We start from the raw sequence: 19,382 nt of genomic DNA, 5'->3' as shown, positions 1-19,382 counted from the left end.
GACTTCCCCCGGAGTTGGAGAAAATAGTCGCCCATAAGGACCAAGAAATGGGGCCTCATCAAGAAGAGACAGAACTAGTGAACTTAGGAGTTGGCAGTGGGAAAAAGGAAGTAAAGATAGGCACGGGTATGACCACATCCATTCGTGATGAATTGACAGCCCTGCTGAAAGACTACCAATACATTTTTGCTTGGTCATACCAAGATATGCCCAGTTTGAGTTTTGACATTGTACAACACCAATTACCTCTAAATCTCGAGTGTCCCCCGGTAAAAACAAAAACTTAGGAGGATGAAACCCGAGACATCCTTGAAAATAAAAGAAGAGGTGAAGAAACAATTTGACGCTGGTTTTCTGGCAATCGCTCGGTACCCAGAATTGGTTGCCAACATTGTACCAGTTCCTAAGAAGGACGGGAAAGTGCGAATGTGTGTGGATTATCAGGATTTGAATCGAGCCAGTCCCAAAGACAATTTTCCTTTTCCGCACATCGATATCCTCGTGGATAATACGATTAATTTCGCTTTGTTTTCCTTTATGGACAGATTCTCCGGTTACAATCAGATAAAAATGGCACCGGAGGATATGCAAAAGACTACCTTCGTCACCCTATGGGGGACGTTCTGCTACAAGGTGATGTCCTTTGGACTCAAGAATGTTGGGGCAACTTATCAACGGGCTATGGTGGCTTTGTCCACGATATGATGGACCAAGAGATCGAGGTCTATGTGGATGACATAATTGCCAAATCTAAGACCGTGGAGGAACACTTTGTCAACCTGTGGAAGTTGTTCGAAAGGCTTAGGAAGTATCAATTGAGGTTGAACCCCGCTAAGTGCACCTTTGGGGTCAGATCATGGAAATTGCTAGGTTTCATCGTAAGCCAGAAAGGGATAGAGGTGGACCCCAAAAAGGTGAAGGCCATCCTTGAGATGCTGAAATCCCGTACCGAGAGGCAAGTCCGAGGTTTCCTCGGATGTTTGAATTATATTGCCAGATTCATATCACAGCTCACTGCTATTTCTGAGCCGTTGTTCAAACTCTTACGCAAAAACCAAACTGTCCGTTGGAATGAGGATTGTCAAGAGGCATTTGGGAGGATCAAAAAGTGTCTCATGAATCCTCCTGTGCTTATGCCACCGGTACCCAGAAGGTCTCTCATCTGGTATATGACGATTTTGGACGAGTCGATGGGATGTATGCTGGGGCAACATGACGAGTCTGGAAAGAAAGAGCGCGCTGTCTACTACATGAGTAAGAAGTTCACGGTCTGTGAAATGAATTACTCCCTGCTCGAAAGAACGTGTTGTGCTTTAGTTTGGGCGTCCCATCACCTAAGACAATACATGCTGAGCCATACCACCTGGTTGATATCCAAGATGGACCCGGTTAAGTACATCTTTGAAAAGCCAGCTCTCACGGGACGGATCGCCCAGTGGCAAGTCTTGCTATCCGAGTTTGATATAGTTTATGTCACCCAAAAGGCGATAAAAGGAAGCGCCTTAGCAGATTATTTGGCTCAGTAGCCTCTCAACGACTATCAGCCCATGCATCCTGAATTCCCGGATGAGGACATCATGGCCTTGTTTGAGGAAAAACTAGACGAGGACCGGGACAAATGGACCGTATGGTTTGATGGAGCGTCAAACGTTCTAGGCCATGGCATTGGAGCAGTATTGGTCTCTCCAGACAATCAATGTATACCTTTCACAGCCAGGCTGGGGTTTGACTGCACCAACAATATGGCTGAGTATGAAGCATGTGCCCTGGCCGTCCAGGCAGCGATTGACTCCAATGTCAAGCTACTCAAGGTGTACGGTGACTCAGCATTGGTGATCCCCCAGCTGAGAGGGGAATGGGAAACTAGAGACCCCAAGCTGATACCCTGCAAAGCCTATATCAAGGAGTTGGCTGATTCCTTTGATGAGATCTCCTTCCATCATGTTCCCCGGGAGGAAAATCAAATGGCGGATGCGCTCGCTACTTTGGCTTCCATGTTCCAGCTAACACCACACGGGGATCTACCATACATTGAGTTCTGGTGTCGTGGCAAACCCGCACATTGTTGCCAGGTGGAAGAGGAACGGGACTGTAAGCCTTGGTATTTTGATATGAAGCGATATGTCGAAAGCAAAGAGTACCCACCGGAGGCTTCCGACAATGATAAAAGGACATTGAGGAGATTGGCGGCCGGTTTCTTCATGAGCGGGAGCATACTATATAAAAGAAACCACGACATGACTCTCCTGCGATGCGTGGATACCAAAGAGGCGAACCACATGATTGAGGAAGTCCATGAGGGTTCATTTGGAACGCACGCCAGTGGGCATGCTATGGCCAGGAAGATCCTGAGAGCAGGTTATTACTGGCTCACCATGGAAAGTGATTGCTACGTCCATGTAAGGAAACGCCACAAGTGTCAAGCGTTCGCGGACAATGTCAATGCTCCGCCATATCCTCTAAATGTCATGTCCGCCCCTTGGCCTTTTTCCATGTGGGGAATAGATGTCATCGGGGCCATCGAGCCCAAGGCTTCGAACGGTCACCGCTTCATTCTTGTGGCGATAGATTATTTCACTAAGTGGGTCGAGGCGGCTTCCTACACCAATGTCACGAGGAGTGTAGTGGTCAGATTCATAAAAAAGAAGCTGATTTGTCAGTACGGACTCCCTAGGAAGATCATTACTGACAATGGCACCAACCTGAATAACAAGATGATGCAGGAAATGTGTGCGGATTTCAAAATCCAGCATCACAATTCCACGCCCTACCGACCAAAGATGAACGGAGCCGTGGAAGCAGCCAACAAGAATATTAAGAAAATTATTCAGAAGATGACAGTATCATACAAAGATTGGCATGAGATGTTACCTTTTTCCTTGCATGGACACCGAACTTCGGTACGAACTTCTACTGGGGCAACACCATATTCCTTGGTTTATGGAACAGAAGTGGTACTCCCATTTGAAGTAGAGATCCCTTCTCAGAGGATACTAGCAGAATCAGGTTCAGAAGAATCGGAGTGGGCTCAAACATGCTACGACCAACTCAACCTTATCGAAGGTAAGCGCTTGACGACCATGAGCCATGGGCGCCTGTATAAACAAAGAATGAAGAATGCGTTCGACAAGAAGGTGCGCTTGCGCAAGTTCCATGAGAGGGACCTTGTGCTGAAAAAGATGTCCCACGCTGTTAAAGATAATCGAGGGAAATGGGCCCCGAACTACGAAGGGCCTTTCGTTGTGAAAAGGGATTTTTCCGGAGGGGCCCTGGTGCTTACCAACATGGATGGCGAGGACCTGCCTTTACCCATGAATTCTGATGTTGTCAAGCAATACTATGCTTAGAATCTGGGGCAATTGAGGATATCGCTGCATGTTCTTTTATTTTTTGTGTATTCTTCTTGGTTTCCCCCAGGGATTCCCGTCTACTATATATTTCTCATCACAGTCTTTTAAAAGAAGAGAAAATGAGTTTGAGGTTTCAGTCCTCACTTCATGCTTTAAAACCATGTGCAGTTTATGATAACCTGAGCCTTTTCGCTCAGTCCACGGGATGCCCCAAAGCGCTTAATTAAAACTAAACCTAAACCAGCTTTTAGTAAAAATTCGTTGCATTCATGCATATGCATACATATGCATATTTTGTCATAACAGGGGCAGAATCAACTAGCCGTGGTCAGATGCCAGGATGAAGTTGGAGGCCGAAACCCATCAAGGTAAAATGGTAACGTGGCCATGGTTTACCACGCAATGCTGTTTCCTACTTTCAGGTACTTAAGGACGGACGCAAGTAGAGGTTAGGGTCACGACCGATGGGTCGTCGTCCCTTGCCTAGCTCTGGACAAATGGAAAGTGCCGCTGCAAGGCAGCCTAGTATCCTTTAAATTTACAGTAATTACTGTTGTATCTTTAAAGTAAATATTGGATATCTGCCCTGAGTGGGTTCGAGTAAGCAAACGCTGCCCGTAGAAGGCCATACTTATGTCTCCCCTTAAAAAAAAAGGTGTAGGTTAGCTCGCTTGGGCAAGCTGAGTTCGCCTGGGCGAGCACCCCTGCACCTGCAAATATAACAAAAGAGGGAGGGGGAGTTTTCTGCACCCCAAAAACTTCCCCCCTCATTCAAAAGCAAGACCCATGGATTTCAATAGTTTGCAGCCCTAGGGTCACCATTTTTCGCATTTTTTATTCTGTTTTGCGCTATTATTCATCTCCAACAAGTAAGTACCTCATTCTTGGGCTCTCTAGCTTTCCATTGATGTATTTTGGTGCTCTAAGTTGCATGTATTTGCTCAAAAATGTGAGGGATTTATCCTTGAATTGTTGCTTGTTTTTGTTGAATTGAGGGGTTGTAAGGGATGGCCTTAGGCCTAGGGTGCATTCTGAAGTAATGGGGCATGCCACATTGCCCCCATTCTTTTGATATTCATGCCTAAACATGTGCCCACCAAGTGCTCGGTGAAATGCCTCAACGACATATGAGCATGGTTTTGTGAGATTTGGACTGTGGGGATGATTTATATGTTTAAGGACAGCACATAGAGGTTAAAATGAGTGCCCGAATGCGATTCTAGGCCTAGGAACCCAAGCTTTTAATTTCAATACAAGGAAGCAGGACTTACGCCTAGGAATCTAAGTTTTGGTTTTGAATGTAAAAAGGCATGAATATTAGGACATGTTTGAGAGGTTTATATTAGAATTTAAATTTGGCTGCCCCATGAGGAATACCTTGCACCTAGGTAGCATGGAAAATACCTTTCAACGGTATGTGTATATGTGAATATATATAGCATGGAAATGCCTTGCAAAGTGTGTGAATATATGGCATAAAAATACCTTGCGAAGTGTGAATGTATAACAAATAATGCATTTCAAAAATCTGTATATGTAGGATAGGTAGCGTAAAAATGCCATTCAAAATATGTATATTTGTGGATAGGTAGCATAAGGAGCCTTTCAACCCATGTCAAAAATGGCACGAGAATGCTTCCCAAATGAATATATGATGTGGAATTGTCTTTCAAGTGTAGATAGATGACATGAAAGTTCCTTCACAAATAAATGCAAGTGTGTGCATGACATGAGTTTAGCTCTTCAATGTGCATATATAAGCAAATATGAAACAACAAAAATGTATATGTTAATAAAATACTCCAAATGTGCGTAGGTAGTTTGTGGTAGCAAAATACTTAGGATATGAACATGTGTAATTTTGACACAATACCTTAAGCATGCGTATATGTATTCTTTTCAAAAAAATATATATGTGTGGTAACTAGAATGTTTTGAATATCCTTGTATGTTGATATAAATAGTAGGATATTTTACGCATATGCACGTTCATAAATGTTTTACATTAAGGAAATGTGTGCACAAGTTTGTTCTAAATCAGAAAGATTAGCATGCCATTTTTGCTTTAAAATAAGCGTTTTCTTGTAAACTAACTTTCCAAATGTTTGTCCCCGTAGGAAATGGCTCCGAGAAAGCTTTCCATGAAAAGATCTAGGAGGGACGCCGCGGCTGAAGGGACCAATGCCGCCCCCGAGTTTGATAGCCACCGTTTCAGGAGCACCGAGCACCAGCAGCGTTTCGAGGCCATCAAAGGATGGTCGTTCCATTGAGAGAGACGCGTCCAGCTCAGGGACGATGAGTACACCGACTTTCAGGAAGAGATAGCTAGCCGGCGCTGTACATCGCTGGTCACTCCCATGGCTAAGTTTGACCCATATATTGTCCTAGAATTTTATGATAATGCTTGGCCCACAGAAGAGGGAGTGCGGGACATGCGATCATGGGTGAGGGGTCAGTGGATTCCCTTTGATGCAGACGCCCTCAGCCAATTCCTGGGTGAACCGCTGGTGTTAGAAGAAGGCCAGGAGTGTGAGTTTAGTCAGAGAAGGAACAGGGCCGACGGGTCTGACAAAGAGGCCATTGCCCAGCTATTATGTATACCGGGTCAGGATTTTGCCCGGACCGCTGCAGGGAGGCGGGTGCGAATCATGCGCACCAGTATGACCACCTTGACACAGATGTGGATGACATTGCTGCTCAGTAATGTCCTACCCAGTGATCAAAACTCCGACCTTCCTTTTCCGAAGTGTCAGCTGGTGTATGTCATCCTAACACAGATGAGCATCCATGTGGCTCAGTTGATTGCTGATGCCATCTATTTATTTGCTGGTATGCCACCCACCAGGCACCCTCTAGACCCAGATAAGTCTAACAGGGCCCTGGGGTTTCCAGCGTTGATCACGGGCCTCTGCCAGTCATTCGGGGTTCCCGTCACACCTAGTAAGGTGATCCGGCCGCCGATCACCCGAGCCTTCATTGAGAAGTATTGCACGCCTAGGCAGGCGCAAGGTGATGCGCCACAGGCCGTAGACGCACCGCCGCCACCTCATCAGGCTGATCCCGCTGGGTCATTAGGCATGGAGCAGTATCTACAGCACTTGGTTGCCAACAGGCGGCCAACCACCGGGGGCAGGTGCAGATACATGAGTGTCTCTACCAGCTCAGCCTCAGTCAGCAGGGCCAGGGGTTCGCTCCTTTTGCATGCTCTACTCCATATCAGTTTAGGGCTGAGGTCGCATGGCCCAGAGATTGGCCCGAGGACCAGATGGAGGAGGCACCTGCAGGAGCTCCCGACGATGCAGAGGACGCCCGTATGGATGAGGAGATGACAGAGTTGCTCGGCTTCTTGGGAGGAAGCGGAGCCACGTGACCGAGGTCACCGCATTTTTGACATTACTGTTTTTTGATTAGTTTGCTATTGAAGTTTTTCTGTTATTGTCTATATTGATGTTGACATTACTGTCTTCTATTTTTGTTCATATGGTTAGTAACATTACTATCATTACTGCTCATTTCTGTTAGAAATTTCGGCGTTATGGCTCTCAGTTATTTCGTCACCATTTTGCGACCTACCATTTTCGTGCGTTTCTTGTTCACCTTGTGGTTAGACGTAAGTAGGTAGTGTTCGCCCTCGTCCGCACGACCTTTTCAGAGAGAAAAAGAGAAAAAAAAGAAAGAAGAAAGAGGAAATGAACAAATGATAAATAACTTAAAAAAGAAAAAAAGAGGAAAAGGAAAAGAGAGCAAGTAAGGAAAGAAAAAGAAGGAAGAAAAAAAAGATAATAATAAGAAAAAAAAGTTGTCTAGCTAAAAAAACAACATGCTCGTGAAAAGAGATAATTTCCAACCTTTATTTGAAGGAAAAAATTCGCTGATCATAGCTAGTTTTTGAAAAAAAAAATGAGTGTACACATTTGAAGAGTAAATGCTGTGAAAGTTTTTCCGAACACCCAAGATAGACTCGGATGAATGCACAAATTGATAAAAGAACATATTTTGGAAACACTGGGTTGTCTAAAATAGAGGAAATGAATCCTGAGCCCTAGCATCACATGACCATAAAATTTTGCACTTGAGTGTCCGCATAGGTGCATGCATGACTAGTTTTGCATACAATTTCCAAATCATCATTGTTGCATTTGTGTCATGGAAATAATGTGGGACATCCCCTTTTATCCTTGAACTAAACCAAACCCTGACATATATCATGTCCAACCATGCTACAAGCCTTGAGCCAAAATCCCAACTTACCTTAAACCTTGACCCAGGGTGAGAATATCAATCCTTGCCCTCAGAAGAAAACACAAAAAGAAGGAAAATCCCCAATAAAAGAAAGGGAGAAAGCAAAAAAGGAAAGAAAATTCCCAATTAAAAGAGGGAGAGAAAGCAAAAAAAAAAAAAGAAAAAAAAAGAAGAAGAAAGAAAATCCCCGATCAAAGATCGGAAGAAAACATAAGAAACATGCAAAAAGGTCTTTGGACCATACAATATCTAAAAAATACAGAATTGTCACCAAGAAAACAAAAAAAAAGAAGAAAGGAAACCGCGACCTGAAGTGGTCCTCTTCCTTTGATTGCAAACCAAAATCCTGTGCGTCGGTGACTTGTTCGCCTCACACTAAACAAAAACAGAAAAGGAAAAGGCCAAAAACACTCAAAGCCAAAGTTCCCACCAAAAAAACACCATTCCCCAAGAAAAGTCCTATTGATCCATGATCATGCATGTAATCTTTGATTTGATAGGAAATGATTTGCAAAATCAATTCATGACATATCCATGGTTCGGAATTAGGATGAAACACTTACCTGTGTGAGATTGATACACTTTGAGTGATTTTCTTCTATTTTTCTTGAACCCAGTGTTTCCTCTAAATGGTCATTTAGAAGCGAAATGCTAAACATCCAAAATCTCATTTATGGTTACGAGAAATTTTCATCAGCATACTCTCCTTCCCCGGTAGACACATTGTTTTTCATCCGAAAAGCATATGCTACTCTGATTAGTTGGAAGTTTTCTCTCTTTACTAAAGCATGTTCGCATTTTACTGAAGAAAACACCGAGACTATGTTTAGTCTCACAAGTTATCCAGAACTACGTAGGTTTGAGTTCCTCATTGAGGATACGTAGGAGCAAGACAATTTTTGTCATACTGACACTGGAGTCACGTGACATGCAGAGATACCCGAGTGGTTATCCGTTTAAACTTTCTTTTTCTATCTCTAAGACTCAAAGCATGATAGCACGCAGAAACTAACGTCGTCTTCTGCACCCTTTGTCAATCGCGACCAACAAGCTCGTTGACACGCGGAGATTTATGTCATTTTTCGCGCAGACAATTTCTGTCATACTGTCACTGGAGTCACGTGACATGCGGAGATACCTGAGTGGTTATCTGTTTAAACCATTTTTTGCAATCTCTAAGACTCAAAGCATGACAGCACACAGAGACTAACGTCATCTTCTGTGCCTTTTGTCATCCAGAGGCGGCGGGCCCGATGACATGCGGTTATCCGCACGCTCGATGAGTGATATACGCGCAGGGACAAATTCTGCGCCCTTTATCATTCAGGTGAAGCGAGTCGAGTGGTAAATGCGCATAGCCGAATTCTGCGCCCTTTGCCATTCAGATTTCGCAAATTGGGTGATAAACGCGCATAGACGAATTTTGCGCCCTTTATCATTCAAGAGCAGCAAGCTGAGTGGATAAACGCGCATAGACGAATTTTGCGCCCTTTATCATTCAGGAACAACAAGTTGGATGATAAATGTGCATAGACGAATTCTGCGCCCTTTATCATTCAAGAGCAGCAAGCTGAGTGGATAAACGCGTATAGACGAATTCTGCGCCCTTTATCATTCAGGAACAACAAGTTGGGTGGTAAACGCGCAGAGACAGATTTTGTTCCCTTTATCATTCAAGAGCAGCAAGTTGGGTGGTAAATGCGCAGAGACAAATTTTGTGCCCTTTATCATTCAGGAACAACAAGTTGGGTGATAAACGCGCATAGACGAATTTTGCGCCCTTTATCATTCAAGAGCAGCAAGCTGAGTGGATAAACGTGCATAGACGAATTCTGCACCCTTTATCATTCAGGAGCAGCAAGCTGAGTGGGTAAATGCGTATAGACGAATTCTTCGCCCTTTGCCATTTAGATTTCGCAAGTCGAGTGATAAACGCGCAGAGAAAGATTCTGCGCCCTTTGTCATTCGGGGACAGTAAGTCGAGAGGTGGGCGGAGACAAATTATGGTCATTCCGCGCACCTTTTCGCCATCCAGAGGCGATTGTGTCTGGTGGCATGCAGAGACAAATTATGGTCATTCTGTATCTCGCCGTCCAAGCTCGATCGTGTCCAACAAAACGCAGAGACAAATTATGGTCATTTTGCATCTTGTATCAACCAAGAGGAACAAATTTGACAGTATCAAGATGATGTGTCGGTACTGATCATTTTCAAATTTTTGCAGGATCCGCTGGCAGGGAGGTTCACTGGCCGAATGGTGTTTCGCTCAAACGAAATTAGTGTCTTATCTTTACTTCCCTTTTATCTCCAATAAAAGATAAGTAAAGAGGGGCAACTGTCATACCCTAATTTCGTCCGGGGACTATTGTTTGATGGCATGCAACCTTTGGTTGACTGCTTCGAGGTACTTGGAATCCTTTGTTGCACAATACGTGAAGTTAGACATGTCGGAAATCAAAAGGAAGCATTGTTACGCAATCCGTGAAATTCCGTAACATGCTGGAAATCAAAAGGAAGTATTGTTACACAATCTGTGAGTTTCCGTAACATTCCGAAAGCTTAAAAAGAAGTAATTACATAACACATAAGGTTCCGTAACCTTACGGAAAGAAAACAAGTATCGTTACGAAATTCGTAAAGTTTCGTAACGTTACGGAAAAAGAATCACCAAAAAAGCAAGGGGGTGTATTTAGTAAAAAAAGGGGTGCAAATAGCAACCAGGCCAACTTGGGCCTTCCAGGATGATCCTCCAGAAGGCGGTTGCTTCTGGAGGAAGCAACCTGGCTCGCCTGGGCCAGCTGGGTCACAAGCTCCTCCCCTATTTTCCTATAAATAGGGGGAGGAGTGGAGGAGAAAAATGTTCAGCCCTCCTGGTATTTCAAGATCACTTGAAATTAGTGAAAAAATTCTTTCCGTGAAGAAAATTCAAGCCGAGGCGCTTCCGTAACGTTTCCGTGGGTGATTTCGTGAAGATTTTCAACCGTTCTTCGACGTTCTTCGTTCGTTCTTCGTCGTTCTTCGGTCTTCAACCGGTAAGTTCCCGAAATCGAACTTTTCAATTCATTCTCTGTACCCTTAGTGGTCCTCATTTGTTTTCACGTGCTTTTATTTTCATTTCATTTACTTTCTGCACCCCCTTTTGACGTGCTTTAGTCATTTTACTTAAGTCATTTTCTCGCCTAATCAAAAAATAAAATAAATTTCCACCGATCATTTGATTTGTAATATCCGTCAATTTCTGTTAAAATGAAATCCGACCGTTCGATCATGTCGTAACCACGTTGGAAACCAAAAAGAGGTAAAATAATAATAATATAATAAAAAAATATCTTTTAGTAAAATAAAACAAAAAAATCAATCGGACGTTTCTCTTTGGGACTTTTCTTTCTTAATTGAATTGACTAATAACCAAAGTGAAACTAAGGCTAAAATCAATTCATAAACCAAACTTTCGTCATCGCCTAAAAAAGCCATTGTCAAAGGTCCAACGCCTTGAAATGGTCTTTTCCGCTTTTATTGGTTAAGTGTAGATTTCTAAAAAGCCTAAAATCAATATGTAACTTTGTTACCTCTTTCAAAAATAAAGAAATCATTAATGGTCCAATGCCTTAATGTTTTCTCACTTTTCAAAAGAATCGAAAGATTGTCTAATGGTCCAACGCCTTAAATGACCTTTCATTCAACAAAAACATATCTTGCAAAAAAGGATAAAAATAACTTAACCAAAACGCTTTGTTCACAAAAGAACTACGTAGGTCTGATTTTCTCATCACAATTGAGGAATACGTAGGAGCAAAGGGAAACGCCCTTGTCGACCACAAAAAGATAAAAACATAAAAAGGCATAAAAAAGACATAAGAACATAAAAAGGGAAAAGAATATAAATTGAAGTCATATTTGCACATTTGATTAAAGGCTGCTGTCTCTGGTGACGGACGTGTGGGGTGCTAATACCTTCCCCGTGCATAAATACGACTCCCAAACCTTTCACTTAGAATTCGTAGATCACGTCTTTTCTGGTTTTTTCCGACGTTTTCCTCAAATAAACATTGGTGGCGACTCCGTGCATATTCCTTTCTTGGAACACACTCCCGTGAGTCACGCGTTGCCCTCCCGCCGAAGGGTAGGTTGCGACAGTGGTGGAGGAGACCTACTTACTTCACCCTATTTCTCTTCCGCCATGACTTAGGGAGTTTTCTTTTTTTTTTTCTGTCTCCTTCTTTACTTTTATTGCACTTGTCCAATTTTATTGATTGTTTTGATTGCTCTTGCTCTTGTGATTGTGCTACATCGAGGACAATGTGTTGTTTAAGTGTGGGGGGGGGGGGGGGAGATTGTTCTTTAATTTTGTTGGGTATTCTAGATTAATTTTGTTGGGTTTTCTAGTTTAATTTTTGTAGGTTTTCTAGGTTAATTTTGTTATGTACAACATTGCATGTTTCTCTTTGAATTATAGGTTATGTACAGGTAATGGGTAATTGTTTTTGAAATAGGAGTTTCTTGGCATTTTGTGAATTGAAATCCTTGTTTTTCTCTGCATGTCAAGTTAGTTTTGAAAGTTCAAATTGGAAGTGATAGATTTACCCTTGGTGAGAATTTGAGCCATCATCATCTATTTTATTCGGTGTGTTTTGCCCCATTGATTGCTTGCACAATAGCCTTGGCTTGACTCTTGTTGATACTTCTTGCTTCACATGCATGTTGGGAGATGATTTAGGCATTTTGTTCTTATAAGCCTCTAGCCAAATGAGCCTACCTTGAATTAATTCCTTTGATAGCCCCTTTGAGCCTATGTTCCCCTTTCTTTGTTTTGAAGCTCATTACAAGCCTTTAGTGAAAAACCATGATCTCACCCTACCCTTAAGGAATTTTGGAGCTTTGGAATTTTTTTGTGAATAAGTGTGGGGGGGTATGTTTCATTGGATGATATGTTTTTTTTGGCCATGCTTGATGATGTATTTTGGCCATGCTTGATGTATATACATATATTGCCTAATTGTTGCTTTATTCTTCAATTGCTTTCAATTGCTACCGTGCACGTTCAAAAAAATTGAAAAAAAAATGAAAGAAAGAAAAAAAGAATGAAGTTGAATACATGAGGTCTTGGTTTGAAGACTTGGATTGGTTTGAGAACTTGGTTGACTTTGTTTTGGGTTTACTTTTTATGCTTAATTTTTAATTTTGGTTTTGGGGTTTACTACTTATTCTTAGTTCTCACTTATTCCCCATTGCTCCTCTATTCCTTTGGGTTTTAGCTACTTATCCCTTACTTTCCTCTACCTTGTCCTTGGCCCCATTACAACCTTAAAAGACCTTTTGATCCTCGTATGCATGTGTTTGTGGTGTGGTTGTCAATTTTAGAGTCTTGCCAAGTCTATGTGGTGTTTGTTTTCATGGGTGCTTTGAGAGTAAATAGTAGCCTAGACACTTGAGAGATAGAGTGCATATCTTATGAGGCTTTACCACTTTTCATTCTTGAGCCAATTAGATCTTGCCATGTTCGAGATGCTTGGATGATTTTCATGACTGTCTTGATTCTTTAACTCTCTACGTGTTGGATGTTGCCCATTGCTTTCATTCCTTGAGATTCATTGAGAAATATGTAATTGTTTTTGTGTTTGTTTGTTTCTCTTTAATGTCTCTGGATTTGTTCCTTGCTTTGCTTTTTGATTTTGCCCAGGAGTGCAAAAGGCTAAGTGTGGGGGGATTTGATGTGTCATTATTTTCTCATATTTCTTAAACCTTTTTGTCACCATTTTAATTACTGATTAGCCTTAATTGTCAAATTAATTATGCAGTTTTATCATTTGGGCCTACTTGACTAATTTTGTGTTTTTAATTTAATTTCAGGAGAATTATAAGCGATTAGGCTTGAATCCATAATTGGGCTTGGACTTGAAGAGAGCAGAAAATTTTATTTTTATCAAATCTTATCTTATCTAGATTTTATTTCGTCCAGATTTTATTTCATCCAATCTTATCTTATCTTGTCCAGATTTTATTTTATTTCGTTTATGGGCTTGGGCTGAAAATAGATTTGTAAGCTTTGGGGATGAGGACCTATATAATAGCACCAGGGTTTTAGTTGAGGGAGTTTTTTCGAAGAGGAGAATAATTCTAGGGTTTTAGAATTCCAGTTTTTATTACTGTTCATGCACACTATTCACGTAGAATAAAATTCGTTTTCTGCAATTTCATTTCTGCTTCAATCTACAATTTCATTTTCTGCTGATTAATGGAAGGCTAAGTCTCCAGCGTTGTTTTCTCTTGAGGATCAAGCACAGCTCTCTTTGAGGTTTTGTTATTACTATTGAATACTGATCATTTTTTCCTCTTCACCAATTACTCTGTATTTGTTGCTATTAATCCATGCATGCTTAGTGCATGATTAATTGTCTCTGCGCTTAATTTATGTTCATGCTTAATGATCAGTTTTGTTCATGATTAATTGATGTATGTGTTGCTTAATCACATAATGACAGCCTTGTGTTAATTTTTGCTTAGTAATTTAATTTAGGGTTGGATTAAGTGGTTGAACTGGTTAGGGATAAATCATCGTAACCTAGGATAAGAGACTTGCTTGTGAATCAAGGGGAAACATCATGTTTTAATTCTGTTATTTTCTAATTAAAAATTTGCTTGTTGTTTAATCTACAAAAACAAACAACCCCCTCAATTCGTTACTGTTTTATCACTATCTATTATGAACGTTGGCTGACCATTGCTCGTTGGGAGACGACCTGCATTTTTAATGTTTATTTGATTCGGGTATGGCCTCGATCAACGGGTTAGAGTTGAAACTTTAATATTGTGATATTTTCTCATGTTTAGGTGCACATCAATTTTATTTGAGAAAAATTATGTTTTGGACCAAGAATAAACATTGGGTTTATTCATTAAGTTTTATTACCACTTTGAGTATACTGAAATTGAGCATATTGTAATACATGGATGATATTACTCGTTATAAGAGGAACTATCACTATGATTTGTATGTTCATTTCTTAAGAAGATTGAGCATTGACTTATTTTAATCAATGAGTCAAAATGTTTGAACCAAGTGGGAGAATGTAATAATTTGGTTCGTACGTTTTGAGAAATCAAATGCTCCATCAGTTTTGGAGTTGAAAAGCCAAATATTGAATGACTACTAATGGGTGGTAATGGCTACTAAATACATTCTTGATGGTAGAATGCCTATATATAGCACATGTATTTAGTCCCTAAGCTCACCTCTTTTAATTTTCGTCTGATACACCATCTAGAGAGAGTGAGAGCTTAGAAGAACCAAAACAAGGCAACTCTTTCATGACAATGGTTGGAGGTGCATTTTTATTTTTATTTTTGATGACAATGGCTAGAGGTACATTTTAGAGAGAGAGTGAGAGCATGGAAGAACCAAAACAAGGAAACTCTTTCATGACCTGTGTTTCATTTTATAGTTTGTAACATCCCATGTTAGAGATTTTAGTCTAACATGTAAATGATGTCAAAAGTTAGAATCATCTATCTTTCATCAATGATGATAAAATGTGCAAAAAATGAAAACCTAAGTAATAAAATTTACACGAATAAAACTTGAGTGATAAAATTTATAAAATAATAAAGGTTGAATGATAAAATTTACAATAAAAAATGAAAGTCTTTGATATCAAGATATTGGTAAAAGACATGTAAATTCTGCAGGTCAGTGCATGTTTTACAGTGAATTAATGACAAAACTAAAGAACTGATAAGATGTTTATAGGTGAAAGCATCTTGTTTTTCCCGTGCGGGCTGAAAAGATGCTTTGGTTCTTACATATTAGCATTTTGGTGTCTAATTTTGATTGGCCTTTGGAAATTAATCTATGCTTTCCCTAATAAAAAATGTTCACACTTCAAATTTGAATTTGGTTTTGGGTAATCTGAAGTGACCATCTCAATTGTCAAGGGTTGAGACTTGGTTTAGCTAAAATAATGATTGAGACTTGAGAAGCTACCAACGATGTTATTTTTTGAACTTACCAACAGTATTCTTGATATGCAAACAATGGGCCAAAACTTTATCCAGGTCATAATTGGGTGTTTTTTTTTATTATATCTGTCTATTTTTTTTAACCTTCTGACTTATTAGGGAAAATAGATCTTCACTCATCCAAAGTTCATTTAGAAGTTAAATAAAAAATAACTCAAAATTATTTCCATCAAAGATGGAGTTATTCAACCTTAATTTCAGCACATTAATGACTTATATTTGGTCACTTGATTATCCTTTTTTGGTTTAACGAGTCTTGCTTTTGCATTTTACTTTTTTAGTTTAGAGTCTTGCTTTTTCATTCTACGTAGTTGTTTGAAAGAAAAAGAGGGCAAAATTAATACTTTTGAAAAATAGGTTATGGTGTGAATTTTCATTTGATTAAGTTTTATAAATAAAATAAAAGAGTATAAATAGGTGAGATTTGGTCAAAATTAGTAAATTGATCAATGTTTAAAAAGTTTGCATTTGTTTTTGTTGTGCAGCTAATCCTATCACGTACGGGTTCCTCTACTTTTTAGAGAACTTAAATTTTTAAAAATAACATGTGATGCAATCCTACCCCCAAGGGAATTAGATAGAAGACTCCAAGAAGATTGGGCCAGAGATGTAGGAGAAGGCCTTAGGGTTCTCATGAGCCTTAGGGTAGATTTTAGGCCCACGAGATCAGTATGAGCCCACTTATCTTTGTACATATTAGATTTTTCATTATTTTTGGGCTTTGTATTTAGGGCTCCATAGTGTAGGGAGGGTACCCTAGTAATGTAGGATTTTTTAGTCCTTATATTTTAGGGCACCTAGACACGTTTTTGTATTAGGGGTAGTTTTATAATTTCATATGCATTAAGTGCACTATCTGATGTGTGTGTTGGGAGATAAATTTAATTGAATTGGGAGAAGCCCAATCCAATTAAATTTTGGACCATCTTAAGGGGGAGGTGAACATTTGGTTGCTACACCCTATTGCCACATCATATAGTCACACTTTGTGCATGTCCTTCATGCTTTACATGCCTCATGACACCTAAGCACACTTAGTGGAGAATCTTGGAATTGATCTTGGATTAATGGGCTGAACCATAACTAAAACTTACTAATCATAATTAGTGAAATTTTGACTCCAAATTTGGCTCCACCAATTCAAATTCAAATTCAAGTGAAATTTGAATAGAAATTCAAATTTCCCTCCAATTTTGTGTGCCCCTTAGGCTATAAATAGAGGCCTTGTGTGTGCATTTTGTCAACTTTTATCATTTGAGAATTACACTTCAAAGTTCAGACCTCATTTGAGGCATAAAATTTAATGTTGCTTCTCTCCTTGTCCCTCCGCTCATCTTCTCCTACCTTTAAGCTCTTATCCATGGTTTCCTATGGTGGTGAGCTTGTTCTTGACTCATATTCTCCTTGAAGTGGCATCTCTAATCACCTTTCCTCCTTCTCCATTCCACTTCCATTGATCTTTAAGAAGCAAATGACTTCATTGATGAAGAAGATCCAAGGCCTACAAGCTCTACTTGGAGCCAAATCATGTGGTATCAAGATCATCTTCATCTAGGTGATGTTCTTTTGCTTCCTCTATCTTTATGTTCGGTCGATTCACTTTAATTCCTTGTTCTTCATCTTCTTCTCCATGTATCTCCTCCATTGTCTTGTGGTTTAGTGCTGTTTAGAGTAGATTCAAAAAAATAAACTGATTAAATCTTAGATCTACACTTGTTCTTGCATTTCTATGGTTCAAATTTTATAGGTCTACCCTTGAATCATGTTTTTGTGTTGATTTTAGGTTCTATCATATTTAAGTCGTAATCTTCTTGTGCTAAACCTTTAGATCTCAATTTTCTTGCGAATTATTGATTAGAAAAGAAAACACAAAAATCTAAGTGTAAATCACTTCATTCATGTTGTCTTAGAGTCCTGTTTATTCATAATAATTGTCACATTATGTTATAAGTTTGTGTTGAATTTTAATTTTGTTGATTGAATTCTAGATACATTTGTTGATGTATTTTTGCAATTATTAGCCTATCATTTGAATTTTGAGTCAAATCTTGCATGTTAATTAGTCCTTAACATGTTCATGTAAGTCTTTGATTGTGAACCTTTTCTTGAACTTTTAGGTTCCCTTATGATTGTGTCTACTGTGAATTTGAGTTTTGGTGATTGAATTGCTGGCTGAAATTTTGATCCTAAGTGAATATTGAACTCCTAAAAGTGTGGTAAACAAGCCTAGTGAGTTTAGCATACATAGGAAGGTTGAAAGTAAGCCTAAGGCAATCAATATACCATGATTGAGTATACGAACTTGTAAAAATTATAAAAAAAAACAAGTGATTTGGATAAAAGGAAAAAATAAGAAAAATCACACAAGTGGGCACGAAAATCAGTGTCTATGAAAACAAAAAGTGAAAGGGAAGTGTGCTTATTGTTTTGGCTCAAAATTTGTTCTATAATTGGTGCCTATTTTATACCAATCTTAGTTATGATATTTTAATTGAAAAGTATTGTGAAAACAAGTGCCAAAACTAGAGGTTTCTTGAGTCTTTTTTTTAATAGTTTTTCTACCCTACTCTAGAGCAATTTTAGGTTTGTCTTTGAGTCCTAGCTTGCTGTTATGTGCTTTTCATTGCTTTAATTGTTGAATAATCCTTGAAAATTTGTCTTGTTAAAACTATATTGGTTTAGCTTTCATTTCATTTTTTTGGTCTTTGGTTATTGCTTGTTTGTGAGTTGCCATATAGGAAATTGGAAAGGAGGATTGGTGCCATCCCTTGAAGAATTTGAGTCAAGAAGCAAAGCGCCAACCACCTTAAGAGCTATTGGACTAAGAAGAACTCCAAGTTGAGTGAATCACAAAAGAGAGAACAACCACCAAAATTGAGGACCCTTTTGTAATTGGCAATTTACTTACCTTCATCGCTTTCAAATTTTGTAACAAAAAGGCCTTTCATTGGAAGTATGTTGGGAGCCTCCAATAGGTTACCAAACTTTCATTTGTGTGTAATAATTTTATGCAATTTTCCCTTAGGATAGTGAGTGTTTTGTTGGGAACCTTAAATGTGGTAATCCAAACACTCTGAGGATCCGCCTAGCTTATATTTCTTGCTCTTTAATTTCTTGCTTACTTTCATAGCTTATTTTCTTTACTAGTTATGCCTAGTTTATCTTGTTATTACATAATACTTTCTTCTTTCTTATCACGCTTATCTTGAGTTCTTCTGAACCCTAGCTTTTACCTTTTGCAAATCCCCAACAAGAAAGAACCTCAACTTAGGAACCAACATGAGTCATCATCATTCATCTAGTGTTAATGGTGAGGGTACTAGTCATAAGGACCCTCTATCTAGAATCTTAGATGAGTTGAGTTCCCTCAAGTTATGGAAATAAAAACTAGAAAGAAAAGAAAAAGGAAAAGAGAGGGTAGAAATAAATCAAGATTAGAGGGAACAAATAAAGGAAGAACAAAGAAGGAAAATAAAAGAGTTAAGAAAATAAAAAACATGCCTCCTATAGTAGTCATGACTCTTGCAAGAGCCTAAGTAAAGAACTTCGTGACTATTATGAAGGCAGATATAGGTCACATCTTAGACCTCACTCCCATAAGAGAGGACAGGAAAGAAAGCCTCAAGAGGCTAACATTAACCTCTCATACTTCCATGGGAAGGACAATGTAGAGGCAACTTAGATTGGAAAATAAGGATAGATCAACAACTTAAAAAGAAGTGTACATCAAAATCTTATGGCTCTCACTTTTATCCAAAGAAAGACCATGGTCAA

The sequence above is a fragment of the Glycine soja genome, chromosome 19 (genome assembly GCF_004193775.1).
Source record: "Glycine soja cultivar W05 chromosome 19, ASM419377v2, whole genome shotgun sequence".
In the NCBI taxonomy this organism is placed as follows: domain Eukaryota; kingdom Viridiplantae; phylum Streptophyta; class Magnoliopsida; order Fabales; family Fabaceae; genus Glycine; species Glycine soja.
The sequence above is the reverse complement of the archived record's forward strand: the minus strand, read 5'-3'. Positions refer to the sequence as shown.